We start from the raw sequence: 24723 nt of genomic DNA, 5'->3' as shown, positions 1-24723 counted from the left end.
ATTTTTCAACGTTTGAAAACGTTTAATAACCCTGTAAAGCTAGAGTATTCTAATTTGGTCCAATGCACCAGCTGTGAGGTGGGAAGTGACATTTATTTTTTTGGTGCATACTTGATGCAAAGTTCCCTGTCTTTCAGAGATGTACGTGCTATTAGTTTAGTCTGGTACACTTCCCTGAGGCTGCAGACTGGTCTTTCGGGTCGGTTGTACAACACTGTGTCGCACACAAATTCTTTAGTGGCTCAAATTGTTCTTGGTATGCATTAAAGTTGCAAGACAAGACCTTCCATCTTGAATTTGAATCAGTGTTCTCCCTCGCTAACGAGAGGGAAGATTTAGATTGCATTACAGCATGGGGCTTAGTTCACACTTTTGTTGTTCCACCTAAGTCTAACTTAATCGCCCAATACAAGGCATTTACAATGCTCAGTTCTACATATTTTGAAGTGTGAATCGGTACACTTGGGATTTTAATAAGATAGCATGTAGCAATAAAGCAGAATAATGCAGGTTTAGAAGAATTAATGATATTCAGAATTTAGGCTTGAGCTGGGGAAAATGACTGTAAAGTATTATGGGGGTCATTACGACCCTGGCGGTCATGGACCGCCAGGGCCGGGGACCGCGGATGCACCGCCAACAGGCTGGCGGTGCATCCAGGCCTATTCTGACCGCGGCCTTACAGAAAAGGGAAACCGGCGGTTTCCCGCCGGTTTTCCCCTGGCCTGAGGAATCCTCCATGGCGGCGCTGCAGGCAGCGCCGCCATGGGGATTCCAACCCCCTTACCGCCAGCCTGGTTCTGGCAGTTTTGACCGCCAGAACCTGGTTGGCGGTAACGGGTGTCGTGGGGCCCCTGGGGGCCCCTGCAGTGCCCATGCCAAGGGCATGGGCACTGCAGGGGCCCCCTAATAGGGCCCCACCAAGATTTTCAGTGTCTGCATAGCAGACACTGAAAATCGCGACGGGTGCAACTGCACCCGTCGCACCCTTTCCACTCCGCCGGCTCCATTCGGAGCCGGCATCCTCGTGGAAGGGGGTTTCCCGCTGGGCTGGCGGGCGGCCTTCTGGCGGTCGCCCACCAGCCCAGCGGGAAACTCAGAATTACCGCGGCGGGCTTTTGACCGCGCAGCGATATTCTGACGGCGGTACTTTGGCGGGCGGCCTCCGCCGCCCGCCAAAGTCAGAATGAGGACCTATGTATATAAAATCCTTAGAATAAACAGAAGTTCGTACATTATTCATAGGCATTTTGCAATGTCGTTTTCTCCTTGGATAATTCAGGGTGAAACATGGAAGGAAAACTCAAAAGTTCGTGGGAGGCCGGAGACAGAGGTTTATCCACAGGAAACATATTTTTACTTTTGTAAGGCAATAGAATAACGCTAACTGAGTAACTGCAAATTTCCATTATGTGTATGTGGATTTTCAGCTTACTGGAAAATCCACCTAATAGCGAGAGAAGATGTTATTTTGGAAACATAGGACTGTTAAAAAAATTCCAGAAATGCTCCCTTTAATTTTTGTAAATACGATAACAGTAAGATATTAACTTAGAGTGAAAACGAAAACTACAGAATGTCCTTGTGAGTCAGGTCCACAGTGGTGAATATTAAATTACTTTTGTATTTTCATTTCGCCCAATGTGAAGAACTGGCTCTTGTATCATTGCACTATTGCCAGAGGTACTTGATGACGGTGTGTCAAAAGGAAACCTTGATTTCAGTTCTACGCTTTTCATTAAGGTGACAGTGAATTCTAGGTGTTGTAACCTTGGTTTCTTTCAATTAAAGAGATATACAAATAGTAGCTGTAATATACAAAAGTATTTGCGGCCACAAATGATGGCTGCCAGGCTCCATAAAAATGGGCTGCCTTTCCCCAATGTAGAGTCCTTCTGTGCTTACAGCTACGCAATGTTTAAATAACAAATCTCACATGCAGAACGTTGGAACGTTGGGAAACGTTGAAAGACTCGGGTTTCCAAATGTACAACTGGGAATGTATGTGAATTCCTAAAAAATCATAAATCCACACCCTTGTGTAGGAGAGCACGTATTTTTGTGAATTGAGCCCAATGACCCCTGAGGCAAAAACCAGGAAATCAAAATTTTCTTTCCAACATGGAGTCATTTGGGTAATCTGGATCTTACTGAATCTCAGGTGAGAAACTCCCACCACTTGGCTCGGCCCAGTAGAGATGCTGGCAAGGCCAGATGTGCAGCCTCCAGAATGTGTTTTTTTTCTATGTGTTCTATGAAAGAAGCTTCAAGTGTTAGGTCAAAAAGCCCTGCGTCCAAAGTGAAATTTAATAAAAAAGCCAAGACTGTCCAAACGAGTCATATGTGATGTAGGTTTGCTTAGCAGCTGTGTAATTTATGAAATTCCACCTGGATGCACGAGCTGTTTTCTGTATTCTATGCTAACTATGTAACCATCAAAAATGCTAAGTGGCCGAGTCATGAGTGACACTCCCAGTAATTAATGACTTTTTAGCTAAGAGCAATTCGAAAGCCGAGACTTATATGTCCATAATTGTAAAACATTGGGAAAATGGCTATTCCAAAAGTTCAAAGTCCTGTGTACTCAAGGCAAGACATAAGTAGTTGAAAGAATCAACATTTGGCAGCTATGTTCCTGCTCCCAACAATCGAGGTAAACAGCTGGCTTAAAATTAAGATGTCACTACTTGATAATACGCCAAAAAAAAAATGAAAGGACTTTTTATGAGGAAACGCTGAGTGTTCTAAAGGCAAAATAATACTTTGCCTGTCATGTATGAACTTCTAGTGCCATTTCTGTGGGCTACTATGTTGGTAATGGGCCAGGAAACAGTGACACACTGTTGGACTTTTTTGCTTATGCAGGGTCAACCCCAATCTTTTTGCCTCCTGCCTCCTATTTTTTTCTGACCTGTTGCTGTTGGCTTTTAAACTCTGAGCACTTTACCACTGCTAACCAGTGCTAAAGTGCATATGCTCTCCATGTAAATTGTATGTAATTGGTTTATCCATGATTGGCATATTTGATTTACTAGTAAGTCCCTAGTAAGGTGCACTAGAGGTGCCAGGGCCTGTAAATCAAATGCTACTAGTGGGCCTGCAGCACTGGTTGTGCCACCCACATAAGTAGCTCTGTAATCATGTCTCAGACCTGCCACTGCAGTGTCTGTGTGTGCAGTTTTAACTGTAAATTCGATTTGGCAAGTGTACCCACTTGCCAGGCCTAAACCTTCCCTTTTCTTACATGTCAGACACCCCTAAGGTAGGCCCTAGGTAGCCCCAAGGGCAGGGTGCGGTGTATGGATAAGGTAGGACATATAGTAATGTGGTTTATATGTCCTGACAGTGAAATACTGCCAACTTCGTTTTTCACTGTTGCAAGGCCTGTCGCTCTCATAGGATAACATGGGGGCTACCTTTAAATATGATTAAAGTGTAGATTCCCCTAGAGAGTAGATGGACATGTGGAGTTTGGGTCCCTGAGCTCACAATTTAAAAATACATCTTTTAGTAAAGTTGATTTTACGACTGTGCGTTTGAAAATGCCACTTTTAGAAAGTGAGCATTTTCTTGCTTAAACCATTCTGTGACTCTGCCTTGTTTGTGGATTCCCTGTCTGGGTCAGTTTGACAGTTGGGTTGTTTTTCACCTCGCACTAGACAGTGACACAAAGGGAGCTGGGGTGTAACCTGCATTTCCTGATTAGCCATCTCTGCTAGGAGGGAGGGGTGGAGTGGTCACTCTCATCTGAAAGGACTGTGCCTGCCTCTGACAATGCTGGCTCCAACCCCCTGGTGTGTGTCTGAGGCCTTGCCTGGGCAAGGCAGGGTTTCACAAGTAGGTGTGAGTCCCCTTTGAAGAAAGGTGACTTCAAAGACTAAAATGGGTATAAGAAGGGCACCCAAATCTACAGACTTTAGAAACACTTCTGGAACCAAGAGGAACCTCTGCCTGGAGAAGAGCTGATAGCTGAGGAAGAAGTGCTGCCCTGCCTGTGACTGTCCTTTGTGGAGCTTTCCTGCAGTGCTGCTTCTGCCAGAGTAAGAGGGCAAAGACTGGACTTTGTGTGCCTTCCATCTTGTGAAGAAATCTCCAAGGGCTTGAGTTAGAGCTTGCCTCCTGTTGTTTGAAGTCTCAGGGACAGTAAAGACTTCTCTCTGCCAGCACCTGGAGTCTCTGGAGAGACTCCTGCTCTGACAAGTGGTGCCCTATCCAGTTCCTGGGCCCTTGAAAGGAAAGCTGGTGGAAATCCAAAGAAATCGACTTCGGATGACTCCGGACCGACGCCGCTGCTGAATCTGGTAACGCCGCCTGCACCCAACGCCGTGACCTTCGCTGGAACGCGATGCTCTTCGCAGGCTCGGAGCCGCTGTAGCCCAGCTGAAGTCCGTGATTCCGTGGAAGTCGCCGCACCACATCGTGACCGACGCCGCTCGAAGTGCACGGATTCAACGTTTTTAAAAATTCATAACTTGACTTGTGTATGTTGGATTTTTGTCGTTTTGGTCTTGTTTTGTTTAGATAAATATTTCCTATTTTTCTAAACTGGTGTTGTGTCATTTTGTGGTGTTTCCATTAAGTTACTGTGTGTGTTGGTACAAATACTTTACACCTAGCACTCTGAGGTTAAGCCTACTGCTCTGCCAAGCCACCAAGGGGGTAAGCAGGGGTTAGCTGAGGGTGATTCTCTTTTACCCTGACTAGAGTGAGGGTCCTTGCTTGAACAGGGGGTAACCTGACTGTCAACCAAAGACCCCATTTCTAACACACACCTTCCCATTAAACTTCTGAGACCCTTCTGGGATAGGCTGCACTGCAGCCAGTGTGTAACCGTGGTCAATGAGCTGACCATCATTATAGAAATTAATTGTTCAGACTAACGTACTTAGGCCCATATTTATACTTTTTGACGCTAAACTGCGCTAACGCAGTTTAGCGTCAAAAAGTTTTGCGCCGTCTAACGCCATTCTGAAGCGCCATGCGGGCGCCGTATTTATGGAATGGCGTTAGACGGCGCAATCAGACCGGCGCTGCCTGGTTTGCGTGGGAAAAAACCACGTAGACCAGACAGCGCCGGCGTAGGGGGAAAATGGCGCATGGGCGTCTTAAAATGGGGCAAGTCAGGTTACGTCGAAAAAATCGTCTTAACCCGACTTGCGCCATTTTTTAACGACGCCCATCCCCCATCAACATGACTCCTATCATTGTAAAGATAGGAGTCATGCCCCCTTGCCCAATGGCCATGCCCAGGGGACTTCTGTCCCCTGGGCATGGTCATTGGGCATAGTGGCATGTAGGGGGGCACAAATAAGGCCCCCCTATGCCACCAAAAAAAAATATAAAAAATAAAAAATTATACTTACCTGAACTTACCTGAATGTCCCTGGGGTGGGTCCCTCCATCCTTGGGGGTCCTCCTGGGGTGGGCAAGGGTGGCAGGGGGGGTCCCTGGGGGCATGGGAGGGCACCTGTGGGCTCATTTTGAGCCCACAGGCCCCTTAACGCCTGCCCTGAGCAGGCGTTAAAAAGTGGCGCAAATGCGCCGTTTTTTGCCACGCCAACTCCCGGGCGTCTCTTTTGCCCGGGAGTATAAATACCACGTAAAGGCCTGGGAGTCATTTTTTAGACGGGAACGCCTCCCTTGCATATCATTAACGCAAGGAAGGGGTTCACGCTAAAAAATGACGCACATTCCGGGAACTTTGGCGCTATTCGCCTCTAACGCCATAGTATAAATATGGCGTTAGTTGGCGTTAGTTTTGCGTCGAAATTGCGTCAAAAAAAACGACGCAATTTCGGCGCAAACGGAGTATAAATATGGCCCTTAGTTTGACTTCAGTTACACATGTGAAAATAAAGTACAGCTGTATTAGACTGGATTGCACTATATCGAATGCTTAAAAGGGTTACACCCGAGAAAAAAGGAAATTATGACAGAAATGAGTTAATGACGTAGAGACTCCAGTAGAGAGAGTGAGAGAAAGAGAGAGAGTACGAGAAACAGAAAGAGCCAGAGTGTGTGCGAGAGACAGGGAGGGCAGGGAAGAGCTTGGAATGCTAACACTGTAACTAATGTTATTAACCTTCACATGGGAAAACCTGAGCAGCAAGGTCAGCATTGAAATGGAAAAGCAAACTGCAGTCTTCATGCAAACATAACAATTAATGCACTTATTATTTAAAGAAAACCTTCCATTTATGTCAGCACCATTGAAAATATGATGCGAGGTAGGGTTGGTTGCCTATTTTTTCATGGAATGTAGAGGGAGTCCCTGTCAGCTTCAGATTTCAAGTGGTCAACACAGAAATAACTTACTAAAATATAGGACATACACAAGAAATGTGTTACTCTGAGAAAGCAATGGTAAAGCTCGAGTCCATACAGGCCTTCTGTATCTTCACAGGATACTGAAAAGACAGGATGGGAATGGGGGTCCGGATCTGCCCACAGATTCAGGACTTTTAACGTTTTAAAGCTTTATAATATATGGGATTCTGCAACTCATGCATAAAAGCCTGTCTTTAACTTCTTTGTAATCAGTGACTTGCCATGCACCCCTCAGAACTAAACTGTAATAGCTTATAACAGTTGAGATCTGATGAGAAGCCAGCAGCTGGGGGGAAAGGCAGGTCAGGTCACAGTGTCAAGCAGAAAGTAGATGCTTATGGCAGCATGTTTATTTTTGTACTCCTTAAGTAAATATAGAAAAGTCTGAATCTTTCTGCATATTTATAAACATTCCAAGCCACTGAAGCTTTTTTTCTAACAAGCTTGTATTAAACTGATACTAATATATTTTGGACAACACATATCTAACAGCTTTTTTTATGTTTATTTTGCACTACAGAGTCTATTTTTATTCTTCATATTTGCCTAAATGCTCTCTCTTTCATATTAAAATACTATCAAGGATTTAAGTGGTTTGTGAGAAAAGAGATGGTGTGACCATTTATTATATGGGATAAAGTACCCCCTGCTATAAATTATAACTATATTGCAAGTCACTTTGGAGTTCCATACATTTATAAAGGATTTCGGCCTTCAGCCTCGATCCTCTATATGGTCATGCAACTCCACGGTGACTTGCAATATTCTTATAATGTATGGCAGGGAGTACTTTATTCTTATATCTTTCTTATCATTATATGAAATGTTACTATGCCCAAAACACACAGTGCAATTTGAGGTTTCAGTGGCCTGACTCCAGTAAAACGCAGTTCACATCACATTTGCAAATGAAAACTGTATGCAATGTATAGTCTTCCAGCCCGGTCCATTCTACCTAAAAGGTCAGAGTTTATGGAGAACTACTTGCTACAGACCTACTCCCTTCAATAATGGAAGTGCATAGCTACACCACGTTACCTACACCAAGGTTTGGGCTTCTGTAGGCCCAAAGACCGCAGAAGGTGATGCATACCCAGAAATAAAAAAGCGTAGAGCAAAAGGTGCTTTAGGATGGATGGGCAGAACAAAGAGAATCGATTGAAATTTGTAGGCATACCTCCAGGCACAGCACCGCCTACAGGGAAGCAGAGGAAACAGTGCATGATTTTATATTTGGGCTAACAAGTTCCAGTCTCGACAAATCCAACTAAGTGTAGCTTCTTCAACAATCACATATACCTCCATCAGTTTTCTCCTCATTTGGTCAGGCCACAGTCAGTGTCAAAAAGACAGTAAAGGGTGGAACTGGGGCAGGAAACCAAGGGGGAAGAATCAAAGAACTCCTGCAGAAACACTTCTTCCTCACTAGAAATTATGCATCCGGCGCACTGTCCCAGTTTGCACTGGGGTGCACCATTAAATATGGGCGCCCAGCTTAGTCTGGGACAGTGCGTCTGATTGCACTGAAATATATACTGACCTCAGTGCAGCCGCAAGCTCTAGCAGGATTGGGGAGCGTGAGCGTTCTTTCACAGTAGGACAGGTGGTCTAACGTTTGAAGTGTACAATAAATGTAGCTAAGCAATTGACGCAGCGTGTGATCTTGTTCATTCCATGTAACCTCTCTGTGCCTTCCTTTCATTTGGGATTGTGACTAGACCTTTTCACTAAATGAGAATTCAGTTTTTTGGGCGTTATGAGCATCCCTGGAAGAAGCCTGAAAAAATACTTCTTTCTGACGGATCAGAGACTTTAAGTCACCGAACAGTGGTCAAACGTGACTGTTCTTCTATTTGGACAAAAATAAGACCAAGAGACATTCAGATAATGCTTATAAATTGCTCTGCTCTGCAGGCCAGAAATGTCACTGCCAGTAAGTACTACATAGACTCATGGACGTAATTTAGGGGTCGCCAGGGGTCGCACTGTTCACATGCCCTGAACATTCCCAATCATACATAGTTGTAAGATCACTTCCCATCAACAGATGTAGAACATATTTCTGATTATTAAACATTTTTTATATGATTTTGAATATTTTTGCACATTATTGAAATGACTTTCCTTAAGTTGGCCAGAGGAGGTCTGAACTAGGCCTCAACATCATCCTGAATTCTACACGACTCTGTGTTTTCATTTTATTTTCTTTCAACATACGTTCAAACACACACAAATAAAATTATTTGCACTATTATGTTATTCTTGATGAAATCAGCTGTTCTTTCAAATTGTAACTGTTGAAGGTTCTTCCTTTCTCTTTTCCTACGTTTCAAATGGCCTATTCATTAAATGTCTGTCATTGTCTTGAGTGCAACAAGATTTGTACTGTCATATCCTATGATGCTATTGGGCTCATTACGTGTTTGGTGGTCTTAATGTGGGACCGCCCAACTTGTGGGGAGGATACCACCACCATGCCGGTGGCAGCCCTGCCCTATTACAAGGTTTCCGCTGGCCTGACATGGCTAACCAGCGGAAACCTTGAAATAGAGCATTCCCGCCAATCTTACCAATGGGAACAGTGCTGCAAATTAACACTCTGCTCCTTAAAGGAGCCGAGTGATATCTCATAACACAGAGGGGGCCGACCATCACCGTCAGAATGGGCCCCTGCACTGCCCATGCCATGGACAGTGCAGGACAGTGCAAGGGACCCTCTGTGGCCCCCTACACTTGTTCTCCGCCAGCTTCAAGGTGGGGAAACCACCATGAAAAGGCTGGCGGAGAACAAGGTTGTGATCAGCAGGGCAGTGCTGAGTTCAGCACCGTCCTGACTGATCACAGCCAGGACTGCCGTCACCGTACCGGGATCATGGATCCTGGCAGAGACATCGGTCAGTTGGTGGTCCGACTGCCAAACTCGTAATGTGGTGGTTGGACCGCCACAGCTGAGGCAATCCGACCACCACTCATAATGAGGCCTTATGTCAGAAGAGCACTAATTATTAATATTTAGGGGTTGGAATTTAGTAATGTGGCATTTAATTCTGTTTTATGATTAGTTTAGCCTATTGAAGTACACGAACCTGCACAGACAATTTACCTACTCTCATATCAGACTATCAAACATATTGTCAACGCAGGACACCATGTTTTCAGTCTAGGGTTTTCTTTTTTGCAAACCAGTGTCATCAGATATATTTAATACAAATGGGGAATATAAGCCACCAAATTACACAATTTCCACAATGCACTCATTTGGTATATGAAAGCCAACGCCCGGCACTATAAACAAGGCACCCTGCCAAATGGAGTTATCCTCCCAAACTGTCACTTCATCTACAAGTTTTCCTCACACATGAATTGTTTAGCTGGACAGAAAGGTGTGCTAGGAAGCAGGAAGGACCAAGGATAAGAAAATAAATCGAGACGAGTTAGGTAGGGTGAGGCACACACGTGACTTCCTGCGATTTCTTTCTCTGGCATTGATTGCCCTCTGTTATACCACCAGACCCTTTTGTTGCCACCCGTTATTTCCCTTTCATCTTCAAGTATGCTCCCAAAGCCTCCTTAGAGTCGCATAGAAATACGATCGCTTATAGCGCGACACAAGATCCCTGCTTTAAATTCTATTATTGGAAGGCACATCTTTGAGTTAGTTGCATGACCGAGCATCACTTCATTTTGCTGTTAAATCAGATCTGCTTCAGGCAGAAAGGGACATTTCATCCAAGGCACTCCTGTAGCACTGATATGAACATCCTACTTCTACTAGATGAACGTATGTGCCACACAGACAAAAGCGGTCTCGTGTTTTACCATCGCTCCAAACCATGTGTCTGCCCCGGGCTTTGTGTTGATTCATTTACTGTTTTATTTTCTTCCACTTCCGCTGTGATGCAGTTTCATGCATTCAGTTTCCTTTCCGTGAAATGTCATTTTGATTTCCTCAGAGCTTTGTAAAAACGATACCTATTGCATTATGGAATTAAATGACGTGGAGCTACTGATTCCTCTCTACCCCTCCCCTTTATCCTGTTACCCGTGAAAGCAAATCCTGAAATTCTCTTTAAAGCAAGTAAATGCATCCACACATCTAATTTGCCTCACTGATAAAAAAAAATCTTGGCTTCCCATAAGACGCTACAATGAAGGAAGTCTAAATATCTGAAATTAAACAAATGGATGGCATTTTCGCAGCTGTGTTAAACAGGTCCGGTGAAACTACGGCGATTGTTTGGTGTGGACTGAACATACTTTTTCTAGATTGTCATAATTTACACGCATTTTATCATTCAATTTAAACTTCATTATAGACATTTGCCACAAAGGGCATATGTAAATATACAGTTACAAAAAATATAATCAAAAGAAAACATTTACAATAAAAACAAGAATGATTAAAACATGTATACAATAGCAAAGCACCACTTATACAGTCACCATTACTTTATGTCATAAGCTGAAGAATGATTTATTTCGGTTCTGATGTATTTTACACCATGGAGGGTAACTGGTTATATTCTAGTGCAAGCCAACCAATGCTTGGCGCTTTGATTACGCCCATTTTTACGTCTTACCTGCCAATAATTTTAGACACAGGGCAATCTAACAACATAGTTGGGAAATGTGATAGGGTAACTAGGAATTCTGAATTTCTGAAGACATTGTTAATTCGTAGGATATTTCAACAGTGGAATTTCTTTCTTTATGGATATAGGGAAATTCTATCTGTATAATCTCCCATGAATATGTCATTTTCCACATAAACTGTATGAATGTCAATTACTAGCTGTACAATTACAGTCCCTGTCCATCTGCGCTGTATTTTTACCATTTTGGCCCGGTTTAAGGGGCTGTGATACTAAGCAACCCCCAGACTGAAAATGTAGGGCTCTTTAGGTGTACCCTTGGTAGACCATAAGATTAGGGTGATTCCAATTTGTCTCCTCACTACATGTTCTTGAAAGGGTAGCTCCGTCAAACCCTATGTATAGGCCCTAGTTACGAACAGCATCTTACGGTGATTGGGATGCAATACCTGCACCCCGGAGTAATACCTAGGGGCCTCCCCATGAAAATTTAATGTTTTAACCTAAGGTAAATGAAGCCCAGTCAAGCCTATTTTTAAATGAATATGAATATTACTATCATTATGTGCACTGGTTTTGCAATAATCATTACAAACACTGAAAAAAGTGCAGTGCAAAACTTCTCTCGACAACCTGCTGTGATGAGTGTAAGATAGGGGTGAGGGATGGCTGCAGCCGCTCACTGAAAAAAATATGACAGTCACACCACCCACTGTGTCTACCTCTCCCAGATTATTTGTATTGAGATCCTAAGAGGAATACACACTTTTGTCCCACCAGAATATGCCCTTGGAGATCGTCCTTGCCTTTTGCTAAGTAGGCACCAGACCGATAATGAAGTCTAGGAGAAGGGCAACGTCTGCCATTCCCCAATACTGAGGCTGAAATCTCTACACAAATCTCGTTGTTTGGAATTTAAAACTTTGAGATTGCAGTGGCCCCATTGACAGAGGGCTGCTGCCAAACTACCGGAGACTGTGAATATAAGCTGAGGTCCCCTGACCACTTGGGAAAGACCGCCATCAAAAGGCCCCTACTGGACCCTGTTGTTGCGCTTCCTAAATTTGGAGCTCCAAGGTGCCTGACTCCTCGTGGCTGAAACTAAGCCTTAAGTCATACTGAATGCTGTCTAGCCATTGTATTGATCTTGCCAGCATGAAACCCTCTAGCCAGCCTAATCTGTCCAGAGACATGGACACTTCACACCAACAATCTCTCTCTAGAAGATGGCTGTCAAATAAACAGCTATCTGCAAGTGCCAATAAGTCTGGTGAGCACAATTTGTCCATGCACCAACATTTTGCTTTGTTCGCCTCTGTGGGACTTCCCTTACGTTTCCTTTTCTTTTCCCACTTGCCTCTACATGGTGAAGTGTGAGCACAGTGTGATCATTGGCTTTGGTGCCCTGATGCCAAAATAAGTGTGTTTCAGCCACAATGGATGTCCCATGTCGGACAGAGGCCTGGTACCTTTTCAGCCTCTGAGCTGACCGGATGTGGACAGCTAAAGAAAGCCTGTGTGATTCCAATGTGTACCCATATGTCTGTGGCCTGACACCCCAGTTGTGCACTGTTAACCATCATGTGGCTTATACTGGACCTTCAAAACAGTTATTGGTATCCCAGAATATAATGCCATTTACCTGGTGTTGGTAGGCCTTCTGGGTTACAAAATGTATTCCCTTTTCTTGGAAAAGTCAGACTCTAACCGTAAACCAGGCGATCAGTGTATTTACTGAATTGTTTCTTCTAGCTGTCATAACTAAGGCACTTGAATGAATAGTTTTCCCCCATTTCTGCAACAGTTGTATTGAGTTTTGTTTTAGAGGTGGGCAAAAAAATCAGCGACGCCGGCAGAGTTTGTGAAGTTTTTCCCACTCCACTTGGAGCTCAGAGTTCTGGCAAAACTCTGCCGACAGCCACATGGCAGAGTTTTTCTCATGCATGGCTCACCAACATTAAGTTGACAAGAGAGAATTTGTGTTCCCTAATGCAATTTTCAGGTGCTAGAATGCCTCCCTGCAAGAATTCTCAATGCAGGCATTCGCAGCAGGTCGCAACCATTCATGCTAAGAAAGTTGTAGCCAAGTAGAAAACCTACGCGAGCAGAAGAAAGCTCTGGCTGGCCATTTGGTGCTATGTGTGCTGATTTTACAGTGCGGAAAGGGTTTCTGGCACTAAGACTCAGTGCAAACAACTCGTCGTGCCGATTCCACCGTAAAATCTTGCAGATTTTTCCAGCACCTCCTCGGAATTCTGCACCGTGAAATTCCTTGAGTACTGCCCACCCTAGTTTTTTTTTTGCAAGATGTCTTGTGTTTGCAATCAATTAGTGACCATGAACAGTATTCTAAGCATTGATGTGTTTCAGAAGGAGAACTGCAATCCCCAAGATTGTTCTTGTTTTTCAAACAACACAACGTTCACGATTAATTAGTTAGTGATTCTGAGCAGTATACACTGTGTGTGACTGTGGTGCCCCATTTGCAACTACATTTCAGTGCAATTTTGTTGAGATATTCAATCAGTGTGATTTTCAATCTCTGATTACTATTTCAATGGATATATTTAGACGTCTTCAAGTATTAATAAAATATTTTTCTTTTATACAAAATAACCAATCTGTCTAGATATTCCCATCTTTATTGCAACTATAATAATGGTGTCGTACTGACCCTTGGCTCAACCTCCACTTCACCTCCTCTGAGTTTGCCATTTACTGCCGGACCAAAATATGCATAGAATCAAAAGAGCATGGGCGGCAAACTTTCTATCACAGTGGAGTACCAATGACCTGGAAAGAGGAGAGCATCGGCAAACTCACCTTTGCCATTGTTAGGTTGTCCCGTCAAATGCAAGCAGCAAAAGCATACCATCACTCAATTCTAACTCAGGACCAATATTATGTATCTGCTTGCTTGTCATGCTATTTCGAGTGTCCTTCAGGAAATCTTTACCACCATGGGTAAATGGTATCTGGTACCTGAAAAAGTGGTACGTGCAGTGCCCGGCTTATATTATGAGTATGGCGTAACAGACGATGGTGGCTTGTATGAGTATCCAGTTTCTCTTTACATTAGTCTAGCTGTTGGATTTTGGATGTGCATTGATGTAGTGTGTTTGTGTTATTCTTGAGAGCAATGTTGCTTTATGAAATGTTGAGTGCTGCAGTGGGCTGGGTGAGGTCCAACTATATGGTGCATCCGCGCTGGATGAATATAAGTCTGATGTTCTGTCTAATGTGCTCTTTTGGAGGTTGTGATTGTTTACCATTGTAGGTGGTACTGTAGTGAGCTCGGTGATAACCATCTAAATGGAACAGCCGAGATTTGCTCTGTGTGTGCTGAATGCTCAGAATAATACGCCCTTTTGGGTGTTTTATGTATTCTAATCAAAACATATTGTGTGCATGTCCACATTCAAGTACCAATCGTATCCACATGGCACTGCCTCAGGATGTGTAAAGAGTTGTAAGTGTTGTTTGTCATCAAGTGTGTTGTTGTGACTTGCTGATACCCAACGATATGGAATGTTTAAACTGTGTTCGATCTATGTACTGCGCATTCTCTAATGTGTTTTGTCTGTGGTTCTGAGTGGTGGTTACCGACACTCATTTTTCCGGACTGAGGTTAATTTTTCACCATAAGAATTTGCTCAAGGCAAAGAAGGGAAAGGTCAAAAATTGAAAAGGATGAAAAGAAAAATAGGAAAACCATGGCAGGGAGAGTGTTGGGATGAAAAAGAACACACAGGAGGTAAAAAGAGAGGGAGTGTGAAATGGTTTAAGAAAGAAGCAGGAGATTGAATCAAAACTGGATAGCTTCGGTATTCGGCAACCAGAGCAGAAGGGGCAGGCCATATGCATCTTATTTAAACAAATTACGCATTGTCACCCGTGCGCCTTCACCTCCAAATCTTCCTTCTTGGCAATATCAGAGATGGTGAATGCTGTATGGCTTAATACATCAATAATGAACAGTTATTCCTACAGGTTGCACACTCACAAGACATGTTTATTTACTTGGTAGCTTATTTTGGGGCACCAACGAAAGGAGGTGAACCAGCAGGTTCTAATCAATAGACACTACAGCAGATCTCCTTCTGCATAACCTGTGGAGGTGCGACCTGGGCTCCATTCCAACTGATGCAAATCATAGTAGACTCAGAAACTAGAACACCTCTTAATTACTGCTGAGTAAAATTCTAGTACCTACGCGTTATTGATAGAGATATCCGCACTTAAGAAACAACCTTTCAAGCAGCCAAAGGTCATGTCACAGAGTAAAAACACTTCAATAGTCACTCCTATGAGGGCTCAGTGAATCTGACCTCAACTCAGACTAGTCCAAAACATGTAGAGTTATGCAGTCCATCCAGGTCATTAATGACGCTGTTTCCAGTCCTGGACATTGCTGAGATAGCTGACTGAGCCAACCATTGTTCCCACATTTATACAGATACTCCCATTGAAGGAAATGCTTGTCAGAATGATAAGCCAGACCCATCTGAAATTAGTTAATTTTCCAACTGGTTTCCTATAGTCACGTGTCTGAGTCCAAACAAAGTCAGCTCACTTTTCCTTTCTTCCGAGTTTTGTAAATGGGATTTTAATACATTGGATGATAAGAACTGTTGTTTACAGCAAAATGGCAGTGTGGCGTGCATAATAAAAATAATTTAGACACAAGAAAATCTACATCCAGAAAATACTTTGCGATTAAACAGAAGAAATTCCGAGTGTTTGATCTAGTAGTGAAGATATTTTGCCTGTTCAGCAAGATATAACACACATAGATGTTCATTGAGGAGATTTCTGGACAGAACCTTTCCAATATGATTGCTGCTGCAGGGGGGCCGAATGACAGCCAGATGTAGGATCTCACAATTCATTGTGCGTGGGTTGTGGGTTCTCCAGTTTGGGAACAGCTACCATGCTGCCTGCACTGAGAGGCATTATATTACACAGACTCACTAAAACAAACTATTTCCTCCATCTTGGCGTGCACCAACAGAGAAACAAAGAAGGACCAACTCTACCACAAACATTCAAAATACAAACGTCCTGGTTTTGCAGTTTCCTCCCATCCTAGTTTGTAGGAGAATTAAACCATATTTATTTTCATTCTATTTACACATGGGTGATGGTGGGGTTTGTGCGCTGATGTTCTCATTGCCTGGATGTGCCTAGAGGTATATTGCAACATTTGCAAATAATGTTGTTTCATTCTACAGTTTTGCATCCTATCTAAAAAAAGTCCACAATACTCCTAAAAATCCTGAATGAAAACTCACCTTGACTTAAAAAACGTTTGAATGTCAGCTCTCATTTGTCTTCCAAATGAATCTCTCCTTCCTTTCTAAATCTCTGCTTGTATCCACTCACAACACAGCCCACTCTTAGGTGCATGTATGCCTTAGTTCCTATTATTGGATCTCTGCATTTGCCCTCACCACATCTCAAAAATCACAACCCCTTCTTTAAAAAGCATACCCCTGCCACCTAACAATACCTAATCTCCTGTAGCTCATCTATTAATACTACAAACCAAAGCATGAATTCACATACTCACATCCTATCACACCTACCTCCTATTAATTTAACCCCTCACAGAGAAACTGGAATAAATGAAAGGCGTGGTTTCCTTAAGAGTGTGAGATTAACCCCAGTAACCCACAAAAAACCCCACTAACACTGGGTTGCTGAGCAGCGTGCTGCCCGGTGTAAAGAACTTCGGCGCCTCCTCAATAACTGCTATGTAAATGCAATTGTAATTCAGTGTAATATATGCAACCCACATTAAAATGAAACCATGAAAATGACCAGTTACTGCTTGACACTCTTACACTTGCACCCGCCAAAACTGCTATGGGCCATATCCATCACTCAGTATTGTACTAATCCACAGGAGTAAGCCACCCATTACCAACTGAAGAAATGCAGAAAAACGGAACAGTTGTTCAACATGCCATTGGCCAAAGGGGGGTTTTAATATACCTCACCACTGGAGGTCCCAACTAGCTACAAACTATGACCACTTCTTGACATCTCACAGTTACAGTCAGATAATGGATGATATTAAAAATGTAACAATATCCATCTCAGCAGTTCTCACCACCTTTTCTCTGTTCTGCTCATGCCTGCACAGGACCATAAACATTAAACAAAATAGCTCAGAATCGACAACCAAATGCATTTTCCAGCTAAGTGGATTATGAACATAAGAATAATTGTAAAGAGACTTGAAGAGCTGCTCAAAGCTGCCAACTTACTGAAAACCATAAACTGCATTCCTGTTTCTCATGTTTCTTCATCCATCACAGTGCTAAACACAAGGAAACACTTCCCACACGGGATAAAACAAAGACAACAGATTTGTAAGAAATGGGGTTTCTGGTTGGCTAGGGTATAAACCTAAGTCAGGCAGAACCAAACCCCTCTAGCCAGGGTGAGGGAGTTACACACCCAAAATAACCCATGCTCACCCGCTTGGTAGCTCGGCACGAGCATTCAGGCCTATCCCAGAGGCAATGTGTAAAGCGCTTGCACAAAACACACAACACATGTGACGCACTATCCCCACCACAAAGGAAACACAATACTATGTTATGTAAAACAACCGTGTTGTACACATCAGTAGACCAAACACAAAATGTCAGTAATCCCCCGCTACGCAAGCAGTTGTGAGAACATTACACAGTACTATTACTCTGCTACAGCCAGCAGTAGTCGCATAAAACATATAGGTTACTGGTTATTCTGCAACATGAGCAGTAGTCAGGAGAACATTATCATCACTAAAAATGCACGTCATAATGAATACGTTACCAACAATACACGTCCTAGTAAGCATATGTTACCCCAAAATGCCAGGACATTGTCATAAATGAACCATCGTGATTGCACATATCGTAGAAGAAACACCTTCTTAAGAATGCCAGGACTGTATCATGAATTTCTGCCAAAAGTGAAACATTTTCTGAATGGTAAATCCTCGTTATCACCCACCTAAATGCACATATCAGGGGAGCACATGATCAGAGATGCCAACACCATCACGAATGTACATAAGGAAACATTCCTTTCTGGCCCAGGTCAAGTTCTCTGTGTTTCATATAGGAGCTCCTGCACTCCTTCTATAATGAAAACAGACCAAAACTGGCTCCGCAGGGTATGGGACCTTCGTCGATGATCCCCTTCCCGCAAGCTGTACTGGGAACTCTTCCTCTCCGGCAGGGGAGATCTCTCCCGATCTCCCTACTTCTCGCTCCGTAATACCACGGCCACCCGCCCCTGCCTTTTAATGTCGCAGGGAATCCCAGGCGGCTCCTACCTTCAGGCCGAGAGGGTTAGGCCACAGCTGGGTGGCCCAGAGAGTTCACTCCTTATGGATGGGGGCTCTTACGCCTGCTGGCAGTGGTGCAAATGCACCGACCGGCACTCTGCGCTTCACTGGAGACCGGGATGGGAGTACTCTCACCACGCTGGGGGGTCCCCGATGCTCCACCTTCATGCCACCAGTGCCCACACCTGAACAGAGGCACAAGCTCCCCTCAATAAAAGTTCACCATTGCAGCCAAGGCAGTGACTATCTCAGGAAGCAGTTCCTGCTGCTGCCTCCGGGACACGCTCCTGCGTGCTCTTGTCCCCTGGGGCACTGATGGGAGGTGCGCATTGCACTCTTTACAAATCAGTCGAACTGCCCTGGTCACGCCGGTGATACCTCTCAGCGGCAATAATAAAGCATTCTCCAGGCACTGCAGAAAATAAGACAAGGTGCAGTGAAGGCGCTGTAGCAAATAAAGAAAAGTGCTCACCAGGTGCTTAAATCCAACACAGGGGACTTCCAACACAGCATTGTCCTTGCGCTGGGAAGCTAACGGTTGCAGAGGGCACGAGCACAGCACCCAGCCTCTAACACACAAGGGGACACAGAGTGGCAGGGCCCAGACAAGCCAACACAAGGGGAATGCGGTCAGTGGCAGTTCCTCCTAGTGACCCACAGGTCAGCACAGCAGCAGCAGTCCAAGGTGATAAGTACCTCCAGCAGCATTCTGTGTCCATTTCCAAGTATGTTTCTTATGCACTCTACATGGGGAAAATCCTCTGTACTTATACTGAGTTTTGCAAAGCAATTTCAAAGAGGGGGAGAAGAGGTTCCAACCAGTTACAAATGGTTCTAGGAGTGTCCCCTCTCTCCTCCAGCACAGGCCCCAGACATCCGTTGGTGGTAAACGAGCCATTTGTGTTGAGGCCATGGCACAGCCTTTACTTCTCTAAGTCCAGGAAGACCATTCAATATGCAGATGCTCCTCTGTGACACCTCCACCCTCCCTGTGTACAGGCTGTCTGAAAAATATGCACAAAGCCCAGCTGTCACTCTGCCCCAGACATAGATTGGAGTCAAGCTGCAAAACACCAGAGTCATACGCACAGAGAAATGCTCACTTTCTAGAAGTGGCATTTCTATGATGGTAATAAAAAATCCACCTACACCAGTAAACAGCATTTCTCACTACCATTACAACCATAACAAGCATGCCTACCCTACCCCTCATAAATCAGACAATACCACCTAGACATAAGGCAGGATATTTCCAATGCAATCCTGTGAGCAAGGCAGCACTCACAGCAGTAAGAAACCAAATAGGCTGTTTGTCACTGGCAGGACAGGCCACCCAACCAGGCACATGTCCTGCATCCTACATACATAGCACCCTGCCCATAGGGCTAGCTAGGGCATACCTTAGGGGTGACTTACATGTAGTAAAAGGGGTGTTCTGAGCCTGGCAAGAAAATTTAGATGCCAGGTCCCTGTGGCAGTAAACTGTGCATATAGGCCCTGTGCTAGCAGGCCTGAGACAGGTTTGAAAGACTACTTCTGTGAGTGGCGCAAGCAGCGCTGTAGGCCCACTAGTAGCGTTTAATTTACAGGCTCTGGGTATATGGATACCACTGTACAAGGGACTTATATGTAAATTAAATGTGCCAATTAGGTGTAAGGCAATCATACCAACTTTAGAAGGGAGAGCACCTGCGCCTTAGCACTGATCGGCAGTGACAAAGTGCTCAGAGTCCTAGAGCCAACAGCAAGAGGTCAGACAAATAGGAGGAAGGAGGCAAAAAGTGTGTGGATGACCCTGCAAAAAGGGCAGGTCCAACAAGACTTCAAATCACACACCCTACACTGCATAGCATGCTACCTATGTAGACAAGTGCTTCAGTGCCACTGATAGGGGCCACGTAAATCCAATTTTTTGGATAAAGAAGAAAGTTATTCTAAAATTGGTTAGGGTTCTGTTACTCATTATACAGAGACTTAGTGTTCTCTCCACACTGGGAACAATCCTCAAAACATTTTTTTTCCAAGGGGAAAATGTGATTTTATGGTCTCAGTGATCGAAAATCTTTCTCTGGGAGTTATTGTTGTGTTTTATGATCAAGAAGTGGTTATGTTTTTCTTGGCTTTTTGCTGCTGCTGCATTTATCCTTTAGAAAATAGGATCTACCTCATTTATGGATAGCAAACAAAAACAATGTTCCTGCTTTAACAATAAATGCTGAAGCTGAAATCGAAGGAAATTGTACAGCGAACCAGGCCAGCTAAATCCTTTGTATGTCCAGGTCGTCCCGTTCTGCTGTTGTGAAGCCTCATTTTGCAGGCCACTACGTGTCTGTTGCATTTGTTCTGCCCTTATGTGCCTGGTTGCTCTATTCGTGATAGCGGCCAGGGGTGTGCATGGCATGTGTGCAGACTGAACCGCTTCTGAAAATGACACGTTGACACAGAGTAAGAGAGCAAACACCCGGACTCCTATACCCCAATGTCCATAACAGGACACCACAAGTAAGTGATGGAGAAGACATGGTGGCCATGCATTAAACCACACTGAGAAATACATATACAATATGACAATATAACAAACAGCTGTGTGTTTGGAGAACAATATGAAACCAGATACAAATATATTACTAAGACAGCACATGAAACAGGCTCTCTCAGAGAAAGAAGTGCAGTATCCTTCAAAATGCAGCAAAGTTGGTATCTGCTAGTCTACAATAATCGCCATGCCGTTTTTCTAGCTTCACGCTCTAACATTTGGCCAAAAACCTGATCTCTACTACAAAAGTTTATCTCTTGTACAAAAAGTGCGTACTTCGGGGGCGTATCGAACGTGGCCCTGCTGAACAAGCATTCTTGCTTTCAGTATGGCTACCTAGTGGTCTCATCCTTGTAACCTTTAGAATCAACTTGTCATGGATTTAGTGGTCACTCCATGTTCCTTCAAGGTGCTTTGCTAAATTCGCCCTTTGGGCCTGGACACAAAACCAGGACAAAGACCCACGGCCCCGGTCCATGTTAATCCCCTCTCATACACCCATTTGCACCCTTCGGTGGGCAGGTAACAAACGCCTCTAATGTTCATCAAAGAATAGTTCACCTAACTCCACCGAGCAAGAACATTCACTACAGGAAACAAAGTGTCAGGAACCAGTTGCAGAGTGCAGCATTTGAACTTGTGACATGCACACAGATTTCGACATTTGATAGCTCATGCACAGAGTTGTCCTTCGAATCTGTGATCTATAATCTCCGAAATTGTCACTCAACCCAGTTACCTGACTGAGGTTCGAAATTTCCACCTTCGAACAATACAGATGTAGGCTGCAGGCCCCCAAAGCGCTGAGTTATCCTATTAGCGTCCCAACCAGTGACCTAGTTACCATACTAGGACTCAAGTATGTGACGTACGGGTCACGCACATTTACGCAGCGGGCAGTCGACCCACTGAGCCCCGTCACAGGCCAGAGCACTGCAAAATAAGACACAGTCAAACGCCAACCCGGGGGGATGCCTAACGCATTAATAATGTACATCTGCTGTGCTCCCATCACGTGCAGTGCTTGACGAGAAAGTGTAGGAGCACAGCACTGGACACATCTCACGCTAATCACAGAAGATAAACACAAATACTCAAGACACCGTTATGATGGGGACTTTGTGCGCTTGCTCTGCAGCAAGGCTTATCGGAAGACGGTGTAAGCAGGCCCTGCCCCCATGGCAGTGTTTCGTTCATATAGAATATAAAGACCCAAAGAGGGTCCAGCTGAATTCCTGCAGTACACATGGAAGCCGAGAAGGAAGCCAAGGTGAATTCACGGATAAGTCTGTACAGATATCTCCCTTTTGCCATCAGAGGCCAACACTCCACGGCGAGGGCACTCCCTGGCACCAACTACCACACATGCAGGCTCCGAAGAGGACGGGAAAAGGCGTTGTGGATAAGCAAGAAAAACGACAAGATCCTTCCTTCGCTTACCAGGTCGATGTTCGGGAAAGGCGGCTGCCCGGAGACTGGAAACACGAGTCCATTTTGAGACCGCTGCCGCTGCGGCTTCCCGGAGCCCAACATCAGCAGCTGTGCTCTGGTGATGCTGAGGATGGAGAGAGAGTGGTACCCGCCCCTCCGCCCCCTCCTCTCCGAAGAGATGCAGTGAGCTCATGGAAGGAAGGCAGCCTCTCTCCCCATCTCTATGATGGAACAGGCGGTTCCCATGGCAACGTCCATCCTCCTAGCCAGGTCTGAGCTACTGTACTTGGTACAAAAGGGGTGAAGTCGGATATTTCTGGCAGACAGACTGTGACAGCAGCGGAAGCTGTAAAAGGGGTGGGAGGCTGAGCACCTCCCAAGGAGACTACACGACTGTAGGCCCCGGCGCCAAGCCTCAGACTGCAGGTTGCTCACACTAGCACGCTGGCGTGCTATAATACTGCACTGTGTTCAGTTTTGACACCGCATGCCACAGTGTACTATCCGGAGGTCTCTTGGCATTGTAAATCGCGGCTTCAGCTCTACTCAACTGAGCTTTACACAATGTGTTGAATCCGGAAAAATGAAGGACCAAGCCAGCTCAACGAGGATTCAAACCCAAGACCGGAAGGCAACTTGTGCCAGCTGCTGGCGAGTTAATCTATGTTGGCATCTGATAGAATCGGATCAGGCTCAATGTGACGCCGAAATATAACGTTTGATGATAACGCAGCACTGTGAGCTCAATTAAGATGTTAGTTCCGAACACCGTTTAGCGTTCTTCGCCTTTTGTTCTTGCGAGAAGGACACATGGAGCCACAGAGAGCCTATAGTTATTTACACCAGGTTATTTACAACAACAGCGAACCGCAGACGTTTGGCAATAAATGATATATTAATGCAATATTATTAATGCTGCTGCTTTACTGTCCTGTTGAGGCAATAAAACACATCCACTTCCACAAAATGTATTTTAATCCCGTACTAGCACACTCATTTTAAGATTATGGGAGAGCTCATGCACCGAGTTACATTGCAACCTTAAGCGAAGCACTAGACCCCCACTCCCCAACACACACGTATCTTTTTTTAATAGGATTTGTGCATATGGGGAGTGGTGGAGTAGGATGCTGCCTGTTTGGGAGAGAGACAGAAAACAGAAGCATAGGCAATGACGACAGAGACATACCATCAGAACTGCGCAGGCTTCACATGATCTTACGCATTTTTAATTCTTAAGGGCGGTTCTTCAATAGGAGTCAATCAAGTGAAGGCAGCTATTTTTTTAATTGACCCCTTAGAACCTTAGGTACATTTTCAAGTACATAGCTCTATTCATACAAATATCTGTTCTCTATTAAAACAACTGTAACTATGTTGCGGCTTCCATTCCACCTATATCAACATTCTGTTACTTAATTGCCTCTCCGCATTCCAAACGCCAGCTCAGAAATACACCGAGTGGGGCACACAGGATGCTACACACCTCCCCTTCTTATATATAACACACATTAATTCCCTTGCACAGGGACAGGAGCAGGCATTCACAATTAATCAATCTCCAACATATCTAGGTTACACATTCACCCAACAACCTACAAAAACTGTTCAACACCCACACGTACATACCAAGGTAACAACTATCTATCACAGTAACTCTGGTTAGGTCAAAACATGAGGCTCCCCACACACAATGTCAAACAAAAAAAGAGACAACTAGATTATGACTGACAATGGACATTGATCAAAGACCTGCAACTGCAACAAACTGTTCAGAAAAAGCACCACCACCACACTTCTGCCCACTTATAATGTTGCCGTGCAACATTTATACAAACAGGACATACAGTCAGAGAGGCCTAGTCATGAGACAGTCAGGGCACAGACGCCTCAGGCATTCTTCAACAAATGGCATTCCCACCATCCACAACGTTACACATTCAAGACATAAATAACACAAAAACAGAAAGTTTAACCATACATTACCCCCAACTCATACCATACTCCAAAACAAAACCTGTCATCACAACAAAACTTATACATAATATTTCCTGACATCTACATTAAATTAATGAATTACGCTGGGAACAAAGACACAAGGAAGCACATACACAATATCCACAAATAACACAAATCCTCACCTGTAGGTGAGCCATCAAAATCATGTCTCCAGAGTGCTTCTGCATCTTCATACAGAAACCTTCAGAATCTCGTCACCGGTTTGTCAAGTCCTGAGGAAAGTTATTCAAAATGAGCGAGGAGCCAGTCAGGCAGAAAGGGGAATCTTTTTTAGTTACATGTAAGGTCTATAGGTACCATGTCAAGTACGTAGCTTCTAGTCATTGTTTCATCCTCCCATCAACTGTAGCTATCTTCCAGCTTCAAATCCACATGCACATGCACGAACGTTCTATTTCATCATTCATCCTCAGCTTTCAGGAAACCAGATCAGACATACAGGTAACAGAGCCACATAGGGCACTAAACAGTAGAAG

General features: G+C 44.3%; 1 protein-coding gene across 1 annotated transcript in view; it reads right to left on the bottom strand.

Moving 5' to 3' along the window:
* Positions 1-22516, bottom strand: part of JAKMIP2 (janus kinase and microtubule interacting protein 2) — a 387006-nt gene extending 364490 nt beyond the window's left edge. The window contains exon 1 of the mRNA XM_069244668.1: positions 22238-22516. The gene's annotated coding sequence lies outside the window, so the exon portion shown is untranslated. The remainder of the gene's footprint in view (positions 1-22237) is intronic.
* Positions 22517-24723: the final 2207 nt, after the last annotated feature.

Source organism: Pleurodeles waltl, chromosome 7 (assembly GCF_031143425.1).
Source record: "Pleurodeles waltl isolate 20211129_DDA chromosome 7, aPleWal1.hap1.20221129, whole genome shotgun sequence".
NCBI lineage: Eukaryota > Metazoa > Chordata > Amphibia > Caudata > Salamandridae > Pleurodeles > Pleurodeles waltl.
The sequence above is the reverse complement of the archived record's forward strand: the minus strand, read 5'-3'. Positions and strand labels throughout refer to the sequence as shown.